Below are 23,816 nucleotides of genomic sequence, written 5' to 3' on the forward strand. Positions count from 1 at the left end.
GACATTGTTAAAAAGCCATTAAATAAAATTCAATCGAACTGGATAAAAAATGTGCAATCAAATATATATGCAAGTCGTCAACTGGTCAAGTGGCTAGATGCTCATATCGTTATCCATATAAAAAAACACGTCCTAATTGGGTGGTTTTAAAACTTCTAGCATAGGCGGATCCAGGGGGGGGGGGGGGCGTTTGTAGGAAAAATTTAGTTGATTATATAGGGAATCATTGAAGCATGAATGAAGCAACCCCCCTGAGGAAAAGTTGTAGATCCGCCACTGTCTAGATGTATTTACGTAAGCAAGGGATGAGCAAAGGAAAAAAAAAAGGAAACAAAATGACAGATTTAAATAAAAGGATGAACAGAACATATGTTATTTCCAATTAAGGGCCCACAAGGGGCATACAGAGCATACATGAATAAGGAAAAAGAATATTGATTTGCATATTTGCATAAATACATAGATACAATCATTTTTTTACATACAATAACAATACAATTACTAACTCATATTCACTTTAATAAATTTACCAACAGCATTAAGGACCAGGGGTGGTGTTCTCGAAGCTATCTTAGGATTAGGACGTGTCCTAAGTCTATCTTATGACAAGTCTTTGTCCTAAGTCGTGTTCTCGAAGCTCTATTAACTTATGATATATCTCATTTTTCGTCCTAACTTTAAGACACCCAACAAGGTGTCTTAAGAGCATCCTATCTTCATCCTAGTGTAATAAAGTTTGGATTTCGCTTTTTGCTCATTATTTTACGTTAAAATGAACATGAAATAAAACGCATCATCGGTTATTAACTCGCATATAAAGAAAAGGTGCATGATTTTAAACTTTGAACTTCGTGTTTCACGATACGATTATACTAAAATTTTGATTCTCTTTTCAAAACAAATTGTGTTCCAGTTTAAATAACAATCTTTTTTTTTATATAATCACATTGGTAATTATGCAATTTATTCTACACATGTTATTATAAAATTCGTAAACAATTTTATTAAATATTTTCGTCATTAATAAATGTTTTATCAAAAAATATGTTTAAAGATTTAAAATTTCGACTTAGGATATGTTTAGGACGTCCTTACATAAGATTCGTCTGAGATAGCTTCGAGACACAACTTAAGAGTGTCCTAAGTTGATCTTAAGTCCCTCCTAAAATTGGTCTTATCTATGACTTAGGACGAATCTTAGGATACTTTCGAGAACACCACCCCTGGGGCCTGTTTATCGAAGCTCTCTTAGGATTAGGACGTGTCCTAAGACCAACTTAGGACACATCTTAGTCCTAAATGGGTTTATCAAACATGTCACAACTTAGGAAAATCCTAGGAATTGTCCTAACTTTAGGATACCAATTTAGGTGTCTTAAGATGGTCATAGGATGGTCCTAACTTTATGATACATTCGAATTTCGTCTTTTGTTCATTTTCACGCGTATTATTTTTAAAGCAGTATAAAAAAAGTTGAAATTCTCCGTAATGATATGAATAATGCACGAGATTTACATCTGAACTGTAAAAGAATGAAAATGTGACACTTCGAATTCAACTCACCCAAAAATATGTTATGATTTTTACGTATTATATATCTTGTTTACAGGTAGTTTGTTATTTTTTTTAGTTTTGTGTCATACAGTTTAAATGTACAATTATTTTACAAATAATATTTGTTACCTTTAATTTAAAACTACATATTAGTTATTAGATTCTAATTAACCATATTTGAAATAAAATTATTGATAAAATACATGTATGATATCATAATTATTTTTTTTCATATTCGGAATGTATTTTCTTTTCCGCCAATACTTAAGACATCAGTTAGGACGTCCTAGCTAAGATATTAATTCCTAAGATAGCTTCGATGTGCATGCTGAGACGTGTCGTAAGTCGGTCCTAACTTCATCCTAACTTCTGTCCTAAGAAATTCTTAGGACCGATCATAGGACAGTTTCGATAAACAGGCCCCTGATTGTCTTCACAGTTTTTAAAATAAATAAATAAATTTATGCTGATTATCAAGTGTAGAAAATATTGGAATTCTTTGTCAAACAAAGTCAAAGAGAACATCTCTATCTGATTTAAGATTTTCACAGTTAGTTAAAAAATGGATTTCATCTTCAACACAGCCAGAGGAGCATTTTTTGCAAATTCTTTCATTTAGTGGAATATTTGAAAAACGTTTAACTTTAATTTGAAGCTTATGAGCAGAAATACGTTATTTGCATATAGATCTTCTAAAATCAAAGTCCTTAATTAAAGAAAGATGATTTTCATAACCAAAATTGTGCTTTAATTTCACATAATTAAACAGTTTTCCATCAGAAGCTTTATTTTGGCTAGCATACCAATTGTTAATACATTTAGTGTGAATTAATTTGCTAGATATGTTCAAAATTTATATTGTCCGAAATGTTTTACTTCTTGTTTAATTTCAAAAGCTTCTAATACCTTTTTAGCAAATGAGAACCAAGAAGTTATGTTAGATTTGTGAAGCTCTTGGCTGCATTTATAAGCATCTTTCAATAGACTGAATTCAGTTGTTAGATTTTCAAATCTATACCAGTATTTTACAATTGACTTTACAATATCATATTGTAAGGGGAAACGCCCCAGTTCTAATAATACAGCAAAATTGACACTCCTTTTGTGTACACCAAGTATAAATTTAGAAAATTTAAGATGGAGATTCTCACACTTCAGATTTTTAAAAATATTTCTAGATTAAATAAGGAAGACTGTAATTTATTACAAGAAACATTATAGTCTCCCCATACCTCTGAATTAAATAACAGAATGGGTTTAAGGGTATGATAAAAAATATGAACACAAGATTTTATTCCAGGAGACAAATTGATAAAATCCTTTCTAAGTTTATAGTAGGCCTTATTATAAAGTTCAGTTTTAGCTAGATGAAAACTTCCAGATGCAGTTAAGTGAACACCTAAATATTTGTAATGAGCGACACAGTTAATTAAGTTATTCTGCAGTCGAAAATTCGCCTGAATTTTCCTTCCAGCCTTGTTAAAAATTATGACTTTAGTCTTTTTAATATTTACTTTTAGGCATCAGTCAGCACAATATTTTTCTAGATGATCAAGTCTACTTTAAAGCCCTGTGACTGATGTTGACATAATCACAATATCATCCGCATACATCAAACAATTTAATTTCTCTGAGTGCAGGGAAACTGCATCCAGACAGGAGTCAAGATAAGATGGGAATAATGAGGGATCAGTGAGAGAAGCTACAACTCTTACACATGCTTGACTTTTGTTATACATATCTGATATAATATTATAAAATAAAGTACCAACTTTCATATTAATAAGCTTTAGTTTAAGACCTATATGAATTACACTGTCGAATGCTTTGCGAAAGACTACAAAACAAGTATATAATCTACCCTCTTTACTGTGACAGTATTTGTCTTTAAGATAAATATATGATCTGAAGTTCTGGCATTTTTTGTAAAGCCAATCTGAGAATTATGAACTAAGTTGTTTTGGTACAAAAATTTGTCAAGTCTTGTTTTCAAAATATTGTTAAAAAGTTTACCAATGGTACTAGTAACTGTTATACCTCTATAGTTAGATGGATCACAAGGATCATCTGATTTAAAAAATTGACGAAATAAAACCATCAGCCCAAATCTTTGGGTACACACTATTCTTGAGGCACAAATTAAATAATTTATATAAGTAACCTATCAAATATGACTGACTATATTTTAACATTTCATTTGAAATCAAATCAGGTTTTTGTAGCATGGAATTGATAAATTGCTTATATTTAACTTTTCTACATTTATTATAGATTTTAAAATATTAATAGTATCTGCCTTTAACAACAGGATTCTTAGGATATCTTGAATAAATTTTACCTAAGGACATAACATATTAACGCATTTTAAAAAGACCACTATCAAACCATGATTTCTGGGGTCTGGAACCCTTTTTATTCTTTTTTGGGGTTACCAGGGAAACTTTGGCTGCAGAAAGAAAGATATCACATAAATCCTGTGCCTTTTTGTTAATGTCTTCAGAAGAGCAATCACTATCATTAATATGGAAAGATGAAATTTTCTGCTGGTTTTCTGGTGACAAAAATTCTTGCTGAAATTTAAGTGGGGAGTCCTCAGTTCATCTAAAATTAACGGGGGCAGCATGAAGATTATTCGACTGAGTTTCTGTTAATTGATATTTAGCCAAAATTTCCCATGATATTTTACAATGACAATCTGAGAATGTTGAGACAAACTCTGACACTCTGAAATAAAATCTGATTAAATTATCTTTCATTTGCTATAAGGTAATCAACAGTGCTTTGGCCATGTGTATTAAAACAAGTAAAATTACCAAGTAAATCACCCATGCATCTACCATTTACAATTCGCATTTGATTGCTTATGAAACGTCGCATGATACTGGTGTCACCTAACGTTACACACTCAAAGACGTAAGACGAAATAAAAGTGTTGGAATGCATGTTGTTCAGATGTCTCTTTACACGGCTATTGGTACTTTACGGAACGGAACGGAACGGAACGGAATTTCATTTAAGGTATCCAAAGGGGTCATTTATCAAAATTTCGAAAAATCTTTAAAACAAAACAAACTTTAAAATTTTACGGTTTTCCATATAGAAGTAACACAAATTTATACTTAATCTCATCTTCACAGGTGAAATGTGTAATAATGTATAACATCGGGATTTATTCTGTAGATGAATATGTCGGATTGTCCTGATAAACTATAATGAAATTAACGCATTTGCAAGTCATGCATTATGATATCTAGACTGACCTCACGTCGTCCTTTCCGACGATGATTAGAAACATTGGTTCTGATTTTAACTTTTTAAATTTATTATTCCGTTCCGTTCCGCAAAGTACCAATTGCTCTGAGGAATTGGTATTTAACGGAATCAACGGAAACAGACATCTTTAATGTAATTAAAGCAGTATGATAAAAAAAATTGTCTGACACCTCTTTTTGCATGAGTGGTATGTGTTTTAGATAGCATTTTCGACTTGATCAATAATAAAAAATTTAACACAAAGGCAGGTTACACAAAAAGTCTTTCTCCTTCCATCGGTAATTATATTTTAAAAAAAGAGGCCTTCAACAGCCCGTTCCGACGATGATTAGAGACAGTGATCAAGTTGAATCTGATTTAAACTTTTTAATTTATTATTCCGTTCCGTTCCGTTCCGCAAAGTACCAATTGCTCTGAGGAATTGGTATTTAACGGAATCGAACAGAAACAGACATCTATAATGTAATAAAAGCAGTATGATAAAAAAAAATGTGTCTGACACCCCTTTTTGCACGAGAAATAAGTGTTTTAGATAGCATTCCCGACCTGATAAATAATTAAGAATTTAAAACAAAGGCAGCTTAGACAAAAAGTCTTACTTCTTCCATTGGTAATTATATTTTTTAAAAGAGGCCTTCCACCTCTCGTTCCGACGAGGATTAGAAACAGTGATCAAGTTGAATCTGATTTAAACTTTTTAATTTATTTTTCCGTTCCGTTCCGTTCCGCAAAGTACCAATTGCTCTGAGGAATTGGTATTTAACGGAATTGAACGGAAACAGACATCTATAATGTAATAAAAGCAGTATGATAAAAAAATTGTCTGACACCTCTTTTTGCATGAGTGGTATGTGTTTTAGATAGCATTTTCGACTTGATCAATAATAAAAAAATTAACACAAAGGCAGGTTACACAAAAAGTCTTTCTCCTTTCATCGGTAATTATATTTTTTAAAAGAGGCCTTCCACCTCTCGTTCCGACGATGATTAGAAACAGTAATCAAGTTGAATCTGATTTAAACTTTTTAATTTATTATTCCGTTCCGTTCCGTTCCGCAAAGTACCAATTGCTCTGAGGAATTGGTATTTAACGGAATCGAACGGAAACAGATATTTATAATGTAATAAAAGCAGTATGATAAAAACAAATGTGTCTGACACCTCTTTTTGCAGAAGAAATAAGTGTTTTAGATAGCATTCCCGACCTGATAAATAATTAAGAATTTAACACAAAGGCAGCTTAGACAAAAAGTCTTACTTCTTCCATTGGTAATTATATTTTTTAAAAGAGGCCTTCCACCCCTCGTTCCGACGAGGATTAGAAACAGTGATCAAGTTGAATCTGATTTTAACTTTTTAATTTATTTTTCCGTTCCGTTCCGCAAAGTACCAATTGCTCTGAGGAATTGGTATTTAACGGAATTGAACGGAAACAGACATCTATAATGTAATAAAAGCAGTATGATAAAAAAATTGTCTGACACCTCTTTTTGCATGAGTGGTTTGTGTTTTAGATAGCATTTTCGACTTGATCAAAAATAAAAAATTTAACACAAAGGCAGGTTACACAAAAAGTCTTTCTCCTTCCATCGGTAATTATATTTTTTAAAAGAGGCCTTCCAACTCTCATTCCGACGATGATTAGAAACAGTAATCAAGTTGAATCTGATTTAAACTTTTTAATTTATTATTCCGTTCCGTTCCGTTCCGCAAAGTACCAATTGCTCTGAGGAATTGGTATTTAACTGAATCGAACGGAAACAGACATCTATAATGTAATAAAAGCAGTATGATAAAAAAAAAATCCGACCTTTCTTTTTTTGAATGAGTGGTAAGTGTTTTAGATAGCATTTCGACTTGATCAATATTTAAATAAACAGCTGCGCCATGAGCGCATGATACGCCCGTCGTCTTGTGAAAAAACATAAATCTTTTTTGAATAACACAGGGTTTTACAGGATGTCATGCTTAGTATATCCTGACTCATTCCTTATTACCGCTCAATAGGAAGATTGTACAAGATGTATTTGGAAACCCGACGCAACATTAGCCTGTTAAGTTTTAAGCAATAGAGATACAGCGCAACATGTGAAAAAAAATCTTTTTTTACAAAAAACTCAATAACTCGAAAATATAAAAATGAATCATCACCAAAAAGTATACAGATCTTTAGAATAATATAAAAAAAGAAGAGTTTTAAGTTTTAAGCAATAATCATAAATCGTTTTTGAGATATAATGCGACATGTAACCCCCCCCCCCCTTTTTTTTTACAAAATACTCAATAACTCAAAAATGAAATTTTGAATCATCACCAAAACGTATACAGATCTTAAGATTAATATAACAAAGACATGTGTAAAGTTTTAAGTAATAATCATAAATCGTTTTTGAGATATGGTGCGACATGTAAAAAAACCCTCCCCCTTTTTTACAAAATACTCAATAACTCAAAAATTAAATTTTGAATCATCACCAAAAAGTATACAGATATTAAGATTAAGATAACGAAGACGTATTTAAAGTTTTAAGCCATAATCAAGAATCGTTTTTGAGATACGGTGCGACATGTGAAAAAAAACACACCCCTGTTTTAGTTACAAAGTGCCGTAACTCAAAAAGTTGTAATCTTATTTTCACAAAAAAGTATACAGATCATTTGACCATCATAAGAAACAACTATGTTAAGTTTCATGAAAGGATAAGTCGTTCTCAAGTTACGGTGCAACATGTTTACACCGGACAGACGGACAGACGGACGGACGGACGGACACTGGACATTTGTATACCATAATACGTCCCGTCAAAATTGACGGACGTATAAAAAATAACACAAAGACAGGTTAGACAAAAGGTCTTTCTACTTCCATTGGTAATTATAAATTAAAAAAGGGGCCTTCCGAAGATGATTAGAAACAGTGATCAAAACTTGACAGACAAAAGATTGACGTGCGAGTTTAAAACAATGTAATTAAAAAATTGACACTGTCATAGTTTAAGTACACTTGTATTTCTACATCAAAATCTAATGTCATTCGCACTGTATATTGTCAAAGTTGCGGACTTCTAATTTAATAAAAGGTTGATTTTGATATTTTCATTTGTTACCACTGTAATGACGCCGGGTATAATTGACGAGAGCTTTGTTTTTATTCAAGACATTTTTTTTTCATTTTTTTTTAACTTAAATACACATGCATGATATTCATTAGCACAATTTAAAACTTACATTCAAATGAATTCCAAGAGGATCAACATTACTTTAGACATACAAATGTTGCAACTCATTCCGAACTTTAATAATTAACGACAACTTTTTTTGCCCATTTCATCATTTTTTTCCCGAAAATTTCAAAATATAATAAGAATGGACGGATTTTGGGTAACCTGCATTTGTGTTAAATTATTTATTAATGATCAGGTCGAGAATGCTATCTAAAACAATTACCACTCATTCAAAAAAAGAAGTGTCAGGCTTTTTTTTATCATACTGATTTTATTACATTTGTAGATGTCTGTTTCCGTTCGATTCCGTTAAATACCAATTCCTCAGACCAATTGGTACTTTGCGGAACGTGCAATGTGAAAAATGCAGGCATGGCTTTTTATCAGAAATTTAATGTAAAAAAAACTCATCAAAATCGGACTTGAAATAAAAAACAAATATATTTTTTAGCCCCCCCCCCCCCATTGGCCCCCTTAATCTCGGGTCCCATAAGAGCAACATGAATCCGTAGGCAGTCTACAAATAGAAAATTTATAAGGAATATAAAGAACAGGTTTTTATAACATTATAGATGTCTGTTTCCGTTCAATTCCGTTAAATACCAATTCCTCAGAGCAATTGGCACTTTGCGGAACAGAACGGAACGGAAAAATAAATTAAAAAGTTTAAATCAGATTCAACTTGATCACTGTTGCTAATCCTCGTCGGAACGAGAGGTGGAAGGCCTCTTTTAAAAAATATAATTACCAATGGAAGAAGTAAGACTTTTTGTCTATCCGGCCTTTGTGTTAAATTCTTAATTATTAATCTGGTCGGGAATGCTATCTAAAACACTTATTTCTTCTGCAAAAAGGGGTGTCGGACACATTTTTTTTTATCATACTGCTTTTATTACATTATAAATGTCTGTTTCCGTTCGATTCCGTTAAATACCAATTCCTCAGAGCAATTGGTACTTTGCGGAACGGAACGGAACGGAATAATAAATTAAAAGTTTAAATCAGATTCAACTTGATCACTGTCTCTAATCATCGTCGGAACGGGCTGTTGAAGGCCTCTTTTTTAAAATAATTACCGATGGAAGGAGAAAGACTTTTTGTGTAACCTGCCTTTGTGTTAAATTTTTTTATTATTGATCAAGTCGAAAATGCTATCTTAAACACATACCACTCATGCAAAAAGAGGTGTCAGACAATTTTTTTTATCATACTGCTTTAATTACATTAAAGTTGTCTGTTTCCGTTGATTCCGTTAAATACCAATTCCTCAGAGCAATTGGTACTTTGCGGAACGGAACGGAATAATAAATTAAAAAAATTAAAATCAGAACCAATGTTTCTAATCATCGTCGGAAAGGACGACGTGAGGTCAGTCTAGATATCATAATGCATGACTTGCAAATGCGTTAATTTCATGATAATTTATCAGGACAATCCGACATATTCATCTACAGAATATTTCCCGATGTTATACATTATTACACATTTCACCTGTGAAGATGAGATTAAGTATACATTTGTGTTATTTGTATATGGAAAACCGTAAAACACAGAAATTTTAAAGTTTGTTTTGTTTTGAAAGATTTTTCGAAATTTTGATAAATGCCCCCTTTGGATACCTTAAATGAAATTCCGTTCCGTTCCGTTCCGTAAAGTACCAATAGCCTTTTTACACTAAATTCTAAAGGATTTTTTCCTAAGAAAAGACTATTTTTGTTCTTAGACAAAAGATGTTAAGCTTTAGTTTTATTAACAAATTAAAAATAAAAAAGTAACTTAAATTGAAATCATTTAATTATATATGTATACACTTTAATTATAAAGGCAATCGATTTCTTTTTTTTTCATGGATAAACTATGCACTGCAAATGCATTCATTTTTGCACTCCAGAATGTCCAGGCGAAAGGACGAGTCTACGGCATATCTAGCATGGCAGTTCTGCACAAATTTAAGAAAGGGAATTAGCGGGAACAATTATTATAGCAGTTTTTTTTTATCAATTTGTATTACAGCGGAACCGAATATTTTAGTCCGGAAAACACTTCAGTTTCGCGAGCAAATGTCTCTCCTCACCCCTTCTTTTTCAATCGAAAGAGCTTCAACATAAAACATTAATTTCAAAGTTTTCTTATTTAGCAACTAAATAAAATAGCCGTATTCCAAATCGTCTGTAAAACCGCAATCATGACAATTAGTTGGAACGTTAGAAGCATATTTTATTAAAAAACGTCAAAATCGTATGTGTGGACATTGTATCGGACATTTTAGTTTTATCTGATATCTCGTATATTAGATTTAATTTATGGGAATTTAATATCAAAATAGAGATATTTTTTTGTACTTTTATCCATTATTATGTTTCTTATGTAGCGAATGGCACTGTATTAAATAAACATCAAGAAAAAACAGAAAACGTAACCTTACGTTTAATTTGGTTTGAAGGGGACAAAATGTCGGACATTGCTAATAAACTCGAATAAAAAAAAATTGTTTAAAAATATCCGGATTATTGCATGAGGCGAAAGTGTGATCTTTGAAAAAATACTAGTATAAGAATTATTTACTCTCGACATGGGGATTGCTCTGGAATTCCCTTTTTTGCATATGACAATTTAAAAAAAATTACGTCAACCTTTCGTGCATGGGACACATAATTTGTATCATCTTGATCCCTTTTTTAGCTCACCTGGTCGTCGTTAATAAAATCAACGGTACCAATTTTGTTGCACCAGATGCGCATTTCGACAATATATGTCTCTTCAGTGATGCTCGTGGCCAAAATATTTGAAATCCAAAGCATATATAAAAGATGAAGAGCTATAATCCAAAAGGTCCAAAAAGTAAAGCCAAATTCGTGAAAGGAATCAGAGCTTTGCATGAGGGAGATACATTCCTTAATTTATAATAATTTCTAATATTTTGTAACGGCAAATTTTAATAACACAAAAAATCCGTATTTTCTACTGGCTACTGGGCTGGTGATACCCTCGGGGACTAATAGTCCACCAGCAGAGGCATCGACCCAGTGGTAGTAATAAAATCAACGGTACCAATTTTGTTGCACCAGATGCGCATTTCGACAATATATGTCTCTTCAGTGATGCTCGTGGCCAAAATATTTGAAATCCAAAGCATATATAAAAGATGAAGAGCTATAATCCAAAAGGTCCAAAAAGTAAAGCCAAATTCGTGAAAGGAATCAGAGCTTTGCATGAGGGAGATACATTTGGAAATCTTGGTTTAATAGCTTCCTTGTGAGCAGCACATTGCTTGATACAGATTTATACTGTTGTGTAAACTTTTTACATTTTGAACTTCTTCTAGAGAACCACTAAATGGAATGAAACCAAACATGGCAGGAATGTTCCTTAAGAGGTGCTTACCAAGTGTTATTTAAGGAATAACAGTACTGTAGTTGAAGAGTTGCCACCGTCAATTGTAGATTTGACGGTCGCAAATGCAGTTTTACTGGCGACGCGTAGCGGAGACAGTAAAACGGAGATTTGCGACCGTCAAATCAAAATTGACGGTGGCAACTCTTCAACTACAGTACTGTTATTCCGATTCTAATGCTTTACAAAAAAGAAAAAATACGATAAAACTTGAAAAAATGTCTTAATTTGACAAATACAAAAAAATCCGCGAATCTTCATGAATGGTTTTGGCACAAAGACGTCATGGCTAAACGTGACGTCATATAAATGAAAACTTACAAACTGGAGGTTATAACGTTACTTGTACGCTTCAACTTCGGATAAAATTACATTAACACGGCGAATTCGAGGTAGGTGTTGTTTTATTTTCGATTATATAGTAGTAATCGAACATTTGTTGATTCATCAATTCAAAATGGCGGGTCCCTCCTTAGTAACGCCTGGTCAACTGTGGATTCAACTTTTAGCCAATGAAAAAAATTGTTACATCCAAATCGCATTAGAATACTTTGTAGCCGATCCATCATCCAAAATGGCCGCCAGCGGGGGACTTAGTTTAACATAGGACCCTACGGGAAATGCAGACAAATGACTTCTTTTAGAGAACCACTGAATGGAATGAAATCGAACATGGCATAAATGTTCCTAATGTGGTGCTGACCAAGTGTTGTTACTTTGTAGCAGATCCATTATCCAAGATGGCCGCCAGAGGGGGGGGGGGGCTTAGTTTAACATAGAACCCTATTGGAAATGCAAACAAATGACTTCTTTTAGAGAACCACTGAATGGAATAAAACCAAACATGGCATGAATGTTCATTATGAGGTGCTGACCAAGTGTTGTTACTTTGTAGTCGATCCATTATTCAAGATGGCCGCAAGCGGGGGACTTAGTTTTACATAGGACCCTTAGGGAAATGCATACAAATAACTTCTTTAAGAGAACCACTGAATGGAATGAAATCAAACATGGCATGAATGCTTCTAATGTGGTTCTTACCAAGTGTTGTTACTTTGTAGCAGGTCCATGATCCAAGATGGCCGCCAGCGGGGAACTTAGTTTAACATAGGACCCTATGGGAAATGCATACAAATGACTTCTTTTAGAGAACCACCGAATATCATAAAACCAAACATGGCATGAATGCTCCTTATGAGGTGCTGACCAAGTGTTGATACTTAGTAGCCGATCCATCATTGAAGATGGACGCAAGCGGGGGACTTAGTTTAACATAGGACCCTTTGGGAAATGCATACAAATTACTTCTTTTAGAGAACAACTGAATGGAATGAAATCAAACATGACATGAATGTTCCTAATGTGGTCCTGACCAAGTGTTATTACTTTGTAGCAGATCCATTATCCAAGATGGCCGCCAGCCAGGTTCTTAGTTTAACATAGGAACCTATGGGAAATGCATACAAATGACTTCTTCTAGAGAACCACTGAATGGAATAACACCAAATATGGCATGAATGTTTCTTATGTAGTGCTGACCAAGTGTTGTTACATTGTAGCCGATCCATTATCCAAGATGGCCGCCAGCGGGGGACTTAGTTTAACATAGGACCCTATGTGAAATGCATACAAATGACTTCTTTCAGAGAACCACTGCATGGAATGAAACCAAACATAGCATAACTGTTCCTTATGAGGTGCTGACCAAGTGTTGGGTTTTTGTAGCCAAACCATTATCCAAGATGGCCGCCAGCGGGGTACTTAGTTTAACATAGGACCCTACGGGAAATGCATACACATGACTTCTTTTAGAGAACCACTGAATGAATTGAAACCAAGCATGGCATGAATGTTCCTTATGAGGTGCTGATCAACTGTTGTTACTTTATAGCCGATCCATCATCCAAGATGGCCGCCAGCGGGGGACTTAGTTTAACATAGGACCCTATGGGAAATGCATACAAATGAATTTCTTTAGAGAACCACTCAATGGAATGAAACCAAACATTTTATGAATGTTCCTTATGAGGTGCTGACCAAATGTTGTTACTTTGTAGCCGATCCATCATCCAAAATGGCCGCCAGCAGGGGACTTAGTTTAACATAGGACCTTAGGGGAAATGCATACAAATGACTTCTTTTAGAGAACCACTGAATGGAATATAACCAAACATGGCATGAATGTTCCTTATGAGATGCTGACCAAGTGTTGTTACTTTGTAACCGATCCGTCATCCAAGATGGCCACCAGTAGGGGTCTTTTGAATGAAATTAAACATAGCCTGAATGTTCCTTTCCTTATGAGGCTGTGTTGTCACTTTTAGCCAAATTTTATATATTTTTATATGATTTCAAAAACCCAAGTAGAATCAGGTGAGCGATGCAGGCTCTTGAGAGCCTCTAGTTTTATATTTTCGTCTTTTTGAGAGAAAAATCGGCATTAAGTCATCGCCCAATTATAAATTGCTTGTTCTAGACAAGCTTCTATATCGTCAAAAAAAAAAAAAAAAAAGCTTTTATATCGTTTGGTAAAAAGATTTAAATGGTTTTTTTTAATGGTATTTAGAATTTTACAAAACTAAAAGTGTAACGCGGGACAAGGAAATCATATTGCAAAAGAAAGGTTTTATTGAGTGTTGATTAATGAAAATGGTCTGTTACATGTACAAAATTGCAATAATCTGAAAGAAGAGTTTAAAAGCTTTAAAATGATATACAACACTTTATATACTATCATTTTTATGTTTCAAAATTAACAAGATGAATGTGTCTTGTCCGTGATTTCACCAAAGTAACGCCAGTAGCGTGCGACGTTTCTAATGCATAAATCAATAATCCCTTTCCCTCTACTATCAAGAGAGGGACGAAAGATACCAAAGGGACAGTCAAACTCGTAAATCTAAAACAAACTGACAACGCCGTGGCTAAAAATGAAAAAGACAAACAGAAAAACAATAGTACACATGACACAACACAGAAAACTAAAGAATAAACAACACGAACCCCACCAAAAACTAGGGGTGATCTCAGGTGCTCCGGAAGGGTAAGCAGATCCTGCTCCACATGCGGCACCCGTCGTGTTGCTTAGGTAGCAATACACAGTTAGAAGTTTAGTTTCGCATTATGGCCCCTGTGAATTTTTTAAATATGAAAGTTTTTGTACAATAAAATTGATTTTTTAGATAAATGAAGAATAATATAGCCTTCTTAGTGGGTTTATATGAACATTAAGATTGATTTTAACATGTTTAATGGGCCATTTCAGTGATTGACAGTCCGTATTTTCCTATCCGTACCGTTCATAGGTCCATAAATTATTGTAGTGTTTATCAACAAAGATTTTGCGCTCGATCTTTTCAATTCAATTTTATGGAAAAACGAGCAAGAAGGCATATGATTTTTTTTGGACCACTTGATAGATATAAACCTATGGATTCAGGAAAGGTATCACTGTAATTCATTGAAATTTTCCTTTAGACCAAATTTTGGAGACTTTTGTGACATGTTCACCCCCCTTTTTTGCTATATTTTGTATCTAAGAAATGCAGATTGTTGCCATGGTTACACCCAAAAGGGATTATATTTCACCCTTATGACCATAAGAAATCAAATCTATGGAAGATTCCCTTTCTACAAGTATATACATGCATAACACACATATAAAGCCTTCTTTGTTAGACAGGAGGGGAAAGAGGGTGTTTAAAAATTATGAGTGTCAATTTTAAGTCTTTTTCCTAACTGTGTATTGCTACCTTATGTGATTACAAATCCGGTAAATAGTCTAATTCGGTAGGTCAAATTCATGAAAGGGAAGGGGATTGTAGTTACGACGTAAGGAACATATCCGATATCATTTGTGAAACGGTTATTCCATAACGGTCAACCAACTCGTGATGGCAAATTTTTCATCACAACAGTGGAAGATATCTGGAGCTATATATCTTGTGCAATGTATTTGTTTTCAGTGGAGGTGCGAGCGTTTAAATCACCACAAAACAAAATATCCCCTTTACGTTTATAGGAAACAATGTCCTTTTCTATTTGATCAATTATATCAAAATCTAACTTCTTACTATAAGATGAATTAGCAGGGGGTACATATGCTGCACATAAGTATATGTCATTTTGAAGACAGAAAAACTTTGGACAACCCAGGAATTATTTTGATATAATCTTTTAAAGATGTCCTTCGAAAAATGCCTAACCCACCATAGTATCTTTCATTGGTTGAAATATTTCTACAAACGGGAAGATAATTAAAACCTTCAACATGTAAGTTAACATCATATCCAATATGTGTTTCTGCTAAAATGACCACATCATACTCTTTTATTCCTTGTACAAAAAGTTGATCTTCTAACTTATTCATATTATGTGTATTATACCACCAATGTTCCAATAACATATTTTCATTTTTTTCTGAACAATAGAACGACCATGTATAGCCATATTTAAAAATCTAAATTAGACACCAAATTCACTTGTTTCAAGTAATGTTTCTTAATTGGTAACAAAATAGGCTACTAATAATGAACAAAAACTTTTAAAATAAAATAAACAACAAAAAAACAAAAAATGAATTAGTCTCAGAGACAAATTGGCTACTTGCCGGAAAAAGAAGAGAAAAAAAAGTTACTACTAGTAACAAACTACCTTTTATCAGCTCTTAATTTTTGAAAAATATACAGATAACACTTGAACAAATAAAGATCAATTAGCTGGCTATTATCTGAGTTAATCAAATACCTTGCTGATTCTATTATAGCAAAAAAATGAAAAGATAGTACAATAGGTATATTTTCATGGTTTACCCTGTTCTTTTGAACTTGACCCTATTCTTTCTTTCTTTCTTTTGTATTAGCTTCCTATCTAAGGAACACCCCGCAATGGGTAATGAGGAGTATTTACAGTAGTGGGTAAATCAAAGATTTATTTTATAATATTTAAAAGTTAATAACAATAGGGTCAAAAAGTAAAAAAAAAAAAAAATAAGGACCAAAGACAAAGGTAAAAATAATCGATAAAATAAATAATGTAAAAAAGGGCCAGTAGACGTGCTCTGTACATATGGTGGAGAGTTTAACGTGGTTAAGAAATAAAAATACAATAAAATGGGGATGGAAATGGGGATGGAAAAATATTCACAGGATTAGAAAAAATGTACATGTTTGGAGGCATAAAATCTAAAACTCAACTTGTCCATCATAAGTAAAAAAATAAAAATTGATTAGGTACAAAAGTTATTAGAGTACATTGTCTATACTGATCATTCCTAGAATTCACATACTTCCATTTGAATTTCACTTGTTTTCTAAGTTCTTTAGAAGCTGTAAGCGGCAGATATTCTTTGCAACCTATGATATTTGTGACCAGGATTTTGAGAGGAAGGAAATACTTCATACGAGTTTCCCTTAAAGCTGGACAGAATGTTAAGACATGCGTTAAATCTTCGTCCTCCCTATGACACAGCAGGCTCATTATGATCATGATAATTGTTAAATGATTGGCGATGTTGTGGCCGATACTGTTGACCAGCACGGTCAGTGGATCTTGAATTTATGTTGTTCCTTTGTTGTACCTGAATACCTAAGACAGTATGTAACGCATTCTTAATGTTAGAAGCCAACATTGATGTTCCCCTCTCTGACAAGTGAAATTTATCTTCATTTACGAGTTGTTGTATTGAGACTTGCCCATGCCACATGTTTGAGTTGTCAGAAACATATACATCTTTATTGTCTAGATATTTTCGTTTTAATAGTCCATCAATGATTTCTGATTTAAGACGATGTAAGCGATTATCAAGGCGGGGAGTAGTTAGTGACACTATTGTTTTAGCTTCTTTCCATTTGCTAGAAATTGATTCTACTACCATTTGTAGCTTGTCCATGTATTCATTTGGGTTGTTGTTTTTAACGTCGTTAGTTAGGGAATGTATGATAACAACATCAGGGCTACACTGTGCGGTTGAGATTACCTCGTAGGCTTCATCTAAAGTATATGCTGTAGTTTTCGTTATATCCACTGCCGTTGAGAGTTTGTTTTCATTATTTCTATCAGTGTTTGATGTGTAGGTTTGTTAGATTTGCCTTCATTGTTGAAGGACCCATTAGCAAAATGCTGCTCATGTCGTTGCTGTGTAGGTAAATACATGCTCGATAGCTGTGATTTGAGAGATAATATTTCATTAAATTGAGAGTCAGTTTTCTCTTTAAAAATTTTGTTTTCTTCACTAATTTTCATCATTTCACTACATTTGGTGTTAAATTTAACCATGAGATCATCATAAATATGATTTATATCCTTCCTCCTTTATTTTCTAGTTTTAGCTATTTCAAATTTATTATTTTCAATGCGAAATTCGGAATCAAGCTCAGCGTAATCTGTTGCAGCTTTGTGTTTGTCCATGTTGCTGTGTTCCTTTATATTACACGTAGAGGCATTATGCAAAATTGTATCTGATTGATGTTTGTTATTAACCTGCTCTTGTAGCTTTTTAACTGTTTCTACAACTGGTGTAATTGCTGATCTGATTACATCGGAAAAGCTTTTTTCTGCTTGCACTATAAATGCCGTTTGAGATTTGGTGATACCAGATAAAGCTTGAACAAAAGTAGACTGAATCCTATCTAAATCTTCATATCCGATTGAAATCTTAGCCTGTGTGGGAACATTTGCTTGAATGCTTGTATGTGAGTTGTTATTGCTATCTATTAATTTATTGTCTACAGAACTAACTGTTGAGTTAAAAACTGATTTTACACTTGTAGATTCTTCGATTGAGTTTTTGTCTGGAGATTTACATGTAGAATCAACATCCGTGTTGACTATCAATGAAGGATTGTGTACACAAATAGAATTAACTAGTGTTATCAATGTTGGGAAGTCCCTTGTGGTGAAGAGGTCTTTGCTAAGTCATTGAGCTTGTAACACACCAGTAGTGATAAATAATGTAATCTTGTTTTCAAGTTTATACATACTAAAAATAGTAATAGCTTTGTTACCTTCACCCTTCCACTGGTGAGGATCATCGTACCAGTCAACTTGAAACAATTCAGCTTTTTTACCAAAATGTTCATAATATTAGATCGTATCCAAGTCTCCAACCTGTTTCTCTTAATTCTACATGCAACCATTCTTGGCGGGGGGGGGGGGGGGGGGGGGGGGGGGGGGGGGTTTCATAAAGGTTTGGATCAATTATCTCGTATTGTAGTTTCTTGGCTTTTGCACCCGAGTGATTCTTTAATTTTTCTAAAAAGACATTCTCTTGGATAATCCTTAAATATTGGGGTGACTGACTTGTCAATTTCATCCTCATGTAACTCAAATGGAAATTTATCTGACGTGCTGATTTGTGCGTCGTGTGCAGACGAGGAGTTTGACATTTTATGTTTAAAATAAAATAACGCCGAATTGTCACTGGTATTTATCTATATTGACATATTAATGCTTATGAGTGTTTATAGAAGGGTAAAACTCTCATCCTTTTCTTGGTCAGTCATCTAAAAGGACAAAACCACGCCGAGTTTTTACAATGTACTGGACGCAACCATCTTTACCGGAAGTCCGGTCGGATGTTCGATGTACTGTATACTTCGGTTTGTTTAAAAAAATCTATACGATGCTTTATTTTTATCTAGTTTTCTTATCAAAATAATTGAAATGAAAAGATAAATACTTTATAGCTTCCTTAACCGTCGATGCTAAAATGTTTAATGTTATAATAATAATTATATATCAATATACTAAATAAATAAACGATTGGGAATACGTTAAAGTAATAAAAAGTCAGGAGAATTTCAGAACGCAATTTGGTTCCGAACAATCATTTATTTTTATCACGCTTTGTGCATGCAGACTCCACGCGGCCTTCACGTGATTTTACTATTTTTAGAATAATTGCATAGTAACCAAATGCACTTGATTCAACCTTTACATATTATGCAACATTTTCGAATAATTCTATAGAAAATACTATAATAGATCCAAATTTTATTCAGATTGTACTACAAAGAAACCGAAGGTTTTTTTTCGATTGATTTACATAAACTTATTCAATCAGCTGCAGCATTACTATTATATGTAGACCTTCATTGCATAAAACAATGGAAATAACATTGTATATTGATATAAACGATCAAACTTGTAAACTAAACAAATAAATGATTAGGAATACGTTAAAGTAATAAAAAGTCAAGAGAATTTCAGAACGCAATTTGGTTCCGAACAATATCTATCACGCTTTGTGCATGCAGACTCCACGCGGCCTTCACGTGATTTTACTATTTTTAGAATAATTGCCTAGTAACCAAATGCACTAGATTCAACCTTTACTAATTATGCAACATTTTCGAATAATTCTCTAGAAAAAATTTCAATAGGTTCTAAAATTTATATTGTAAATATACACACTGCAGTTATTAATTATAGATAAATAAAAAAATAACTTGTACCCTTTAATACATCCAATCACAGCGTTCTTAAGTTGACTTCCTACGCCCTGTCTTGGGTACACAAAAGGCCAACCTAATGCTGGGAAAATGTAATACTACCGTTTTCCCTATACATCAAACATCATGAAATTGAATATTTTGTCCAGAACTATACGAATGAAAATTATAATAGATCCAAATTTTATTCAGATTGTACTATAAAGAAACCGAAGTTTTTTTCGATTTATTTACATAAACTTATTAAATCAGCTGCAGCATTACTATTATGTGTAGACCTTCATTACATAAAACAATGGAAATAACATTGTATATTGATATAAACGATAAAACTGGTTAAATAAATATAAATAATTTTAGCGTCTATGACCTACTTTACCTTTTTATTCGGAGACTTGCGGTTATCTTCTGTTATGTTCAACGGGAACATTCGAATGTTCTAGAATAGAACCCAGATGGAACCAAGAGGAGGATCCAGGGGAGGGAGGCCTTTGTGGGAAAAATTTGGTTGTTATAGAAGGAATCATGGAAGCGTGACTGGAGCGGGTCCCCCGTAGGAAAAGTTCTGGATCTGCCACTATTTAGACATATCTACGTAAATAAGGGATGAGAAAAGGAAAAAAAATACAAACCAAAATGACTGAATTAAATAAAAGGATGTTCGATGTACTGTATACTTCGGTTTATTTTAAAAAACTATACGATGCCTTATTTTTATCTAGTTCCCTTAACAAAATAATTAAAATGAGAAGATAAATACCTTATAGCTTCCTTTGCCGTCGATGCTAAAATGTTTAATGTTATAAAAATAAAATAAGCGTCTTTGACCTACTTTACCTTTTTATTCGGAGACTTGCGGTTATCTTCTGTTATGTTCAACGGGAACATTCGAATGTTCTAGAATAGAACCCAGATGGAACCAAGAAGTTAGGTTGCCTTAACCAAACAACCTGGATGTTGAACCAGTAACCATGGTGTCGAACCAAAGAACCAAGGTTCAGAACCAGAAAACCCAGATAGAACCAAGGTTTAGAACCAGAGTGACCGGATATAACCTAAATGCATTCGGAATTCTCATGACTTTTTATACCTTCAATGTATTTCGCAAATCATTTATTTATTTAGTATATTTACAAGATTGATCGTTTATATAAATATACAGTGTTAACTTTCCTTTGTTTAACCCAAGCATAAATTTTAGATAAATGAATTGAATGAAAACGGTTCCTATTTATGCATTGGGATTAAAAAAATAATATATATCATTACGTTCTTTTGTTTACAACTCTGTCTAGTATTGATCTGGTCGTACTATTTCAAATATTCAATCTCATGACTGTATCATATGTTTCCATAAGTTTACCATAGTACTATCATATAGTTGGGTTAAAAAGTAATAGTAAACCCTTGTATTTAGTGTTTTAATGTCTAATCTTACCGTTTTAATTTATTGACATAACTGCACGACTCGATTCTCAATTATTTGTGGTAAGATAATCGTTGCAAAAAATTCTGCTTAAACTTTAGTGAGAGACGGGTTTAACTTTGCATTGTTGCGAGAGTTTATATTCTTTGTTGAAGGCACTTGTAGTGATCTGTAATACAAGTACCATTCAATTGAGTTAAGTTATATGTCTTGTGTTTCTGTCTCTGCCCTAGGTTTTCTATATTTTGCCTGTGAAGTGCATCATGACATAAGACATTGTTTATACGTTTACCATGATGAGCTTTTGAGCGAGACTGCTCACGGTGTGTATTTTTTACATGGAACATTTGATCGGACTTTGACCTTTTTACTTCTGACCTACATGTATGCACGTTGGGTGTGTCGTCATGTTGCAGTGTGTTCCTTGGTATATTACCTTGACCTCACAATATAATTTTCAATTGACCTTGCTTCTTAATATGTGACGTCGTGTAGATATATTGTCATAAGATGATGAGTCTAGTGGCACGAGAAACTTCATGTGAGCTTGACCTTTGCCCTCAATGTAAAACTTGTATAATTTGTTTGAATTAAATGGAGAATTAACTGTATGAATGGCACTCGTACCACATCTTCTTAGATAAATTAGATATATAGATATATTGTTAGTTTTGTGTACCACGATGACCCTTTTCTCAAAATCCGCTTTGTGTTTTTTCTTTACAAGGATCTCTTGACCAGACTATGTCTTTTTGACTCTTGACCTTTGCATATTGGATGTGTCTCTTGGTATGATTATGAGTCTCTGGTTTTTGTTAGTCTTGTATGTTTTTAATTGTAAGTTTGTTTTATGATTAGGATTTTGAACTGGTACACATTTTGTTAAGCGTCATCTGAACCCCGCCTCAAGACGAGGAATTTTCTCGCTTTGTTTAAGATATAAAAAAGAAGATATGGTATGATTGCCAATGAGACAACTATCAATAAAAGACCACAATGACACAGACAATAACAACCATAGGTCATCATACGGCCTTCAACAATGAGCAAAGCCCATACCGCATAGTCAGCTATGAGGACCCATTAGTGGCCTTTGACTGCTTTCTGCTCTTTTGACATGGTTACTGTCTCCTTTACACATTCCATATTTCCATTCTCAATGTTTAAGAAGGTTTGGTTCAGATGAATCTAAATCCTTTAATATCCGTGAATATCAAGTAAGACAATTTACTGCTTCAGTAGCATCGTGTGCTGCCAGTTATGATAGATAATGCAAAATGTTTCAATCATTTTACCTTAGATTTTATTTCATGGATATATAGGTATGTATAGTCTGCTTTTACATCATAAATATCACACAGAAGTTATACGCATTCCAATAAACCGAACTCAATGCTAAGAACCATTAAAGTACACTTAGACAGAGAGCTCAATCTAGTGAAACACTTTGTTAAGTTGTTCACATTTAACTTGAAATATCACTGTCGGTTACCTTATGTGACAGCGTGGCAACACAACCTGCATCATCTCTAGCTACTACTAAAACGCAAATTTTACGATCTTACATTGTTGGGCTAAACGAACTATATATATAGTGTGGTGTAAGACCTGTATAACCACGTGTTATCCAATGGAGAATGTCTGTAATAAAATTGTCACAGTTTTATACGCGTATAATAAAAATTATGTTTTATGTTGCGACTTTTTAGTTAGCATACTCACCCTTTTCAATATACAAAGTAGCTGATTTAAAAGTTAGATAATTAACTTGCCACTATACATCATAGACTGTGCTATAACCCTAGATTACACAGAAGAGGAAATACATTCCATTGACTACATTTTTTATTTTTTATATTTTTGTTAGCAACTTTTGTACTTACCTCAGCGGGATTCGAACTCTTGCTCTTGTAACATCGAGGCTATACCGCAAGTGCCGTGTACAGCATCATAAACCACTCTAATGCAAATTTGAACAACTAATACTTTTAGGGCTAAATTATAGACAAACATTTGGAATTTTTAAGGTCTTACATTGCTTTGCGACATTCGCGACGAATTATTAAAAGTCATAAGAAACCTCAAATTAAAAAAAAAATATGCATATGTTTTTTTATAACTAAATGGATAGTTTTCATTATACAACTTATGTGCATATACTTTTTTCTGAGGAAAATTCTTTAATTTGTTCACATGTACATGATTTAGAAGAAGTTTACTTATTTTTAATTGCTTGCTTTCAGAAAGCAATTCGCCGACATATTTTCCGTATGCATAGTGAAACGAGTGTAACCCTCCCCGTAAAAATCCGGTGATCGCAATACGCATTGATATGTCATTGCAATAAAACAATTCACATTATACATGTTAAACACGTGCTCAATACCAATACTTTTAGTGATGTGTTTACTATAAGGTGACAATAGGTGAAACTCGGCTTCAAAACACGGCATTTAATGAGAAGCCATATTTGTTAAATTATAACAAACAGACTAT

The 23,816-nt window shown here is 33.4% G+C and overlaps 1 protein-coding gene across 1 annotated transcript in view; it reads left to right on the plus strand.

Moving 5' to 3' along the window:
* The window catches only part of LOC134697481 (heat shock 70 kDa protein 12A-like), a 73,377-nt gene that overhangs the window by 47,977 nt on the left and 1,584 nt on the right, over positions 1–23,816 (plus strand). The gene's annotated exons all lie outside the window — the stretch shown is intronic.

This window comes from Mytilus trossulus, chromosome 14, assembly GCF_036588685.1.
Source record: "Mytilus trossulus isolate FHL-02 chromosome 14, PNRI_Mtr1.1.1.hap1, whole genome shotgun sequence".
NCBI classification, from domain to species: Eukaryota; Metazoa; Mollusca; class Bivalvia; order Mytilida; family Mytilidae; genus Mytilus; species Mytilus trossulus.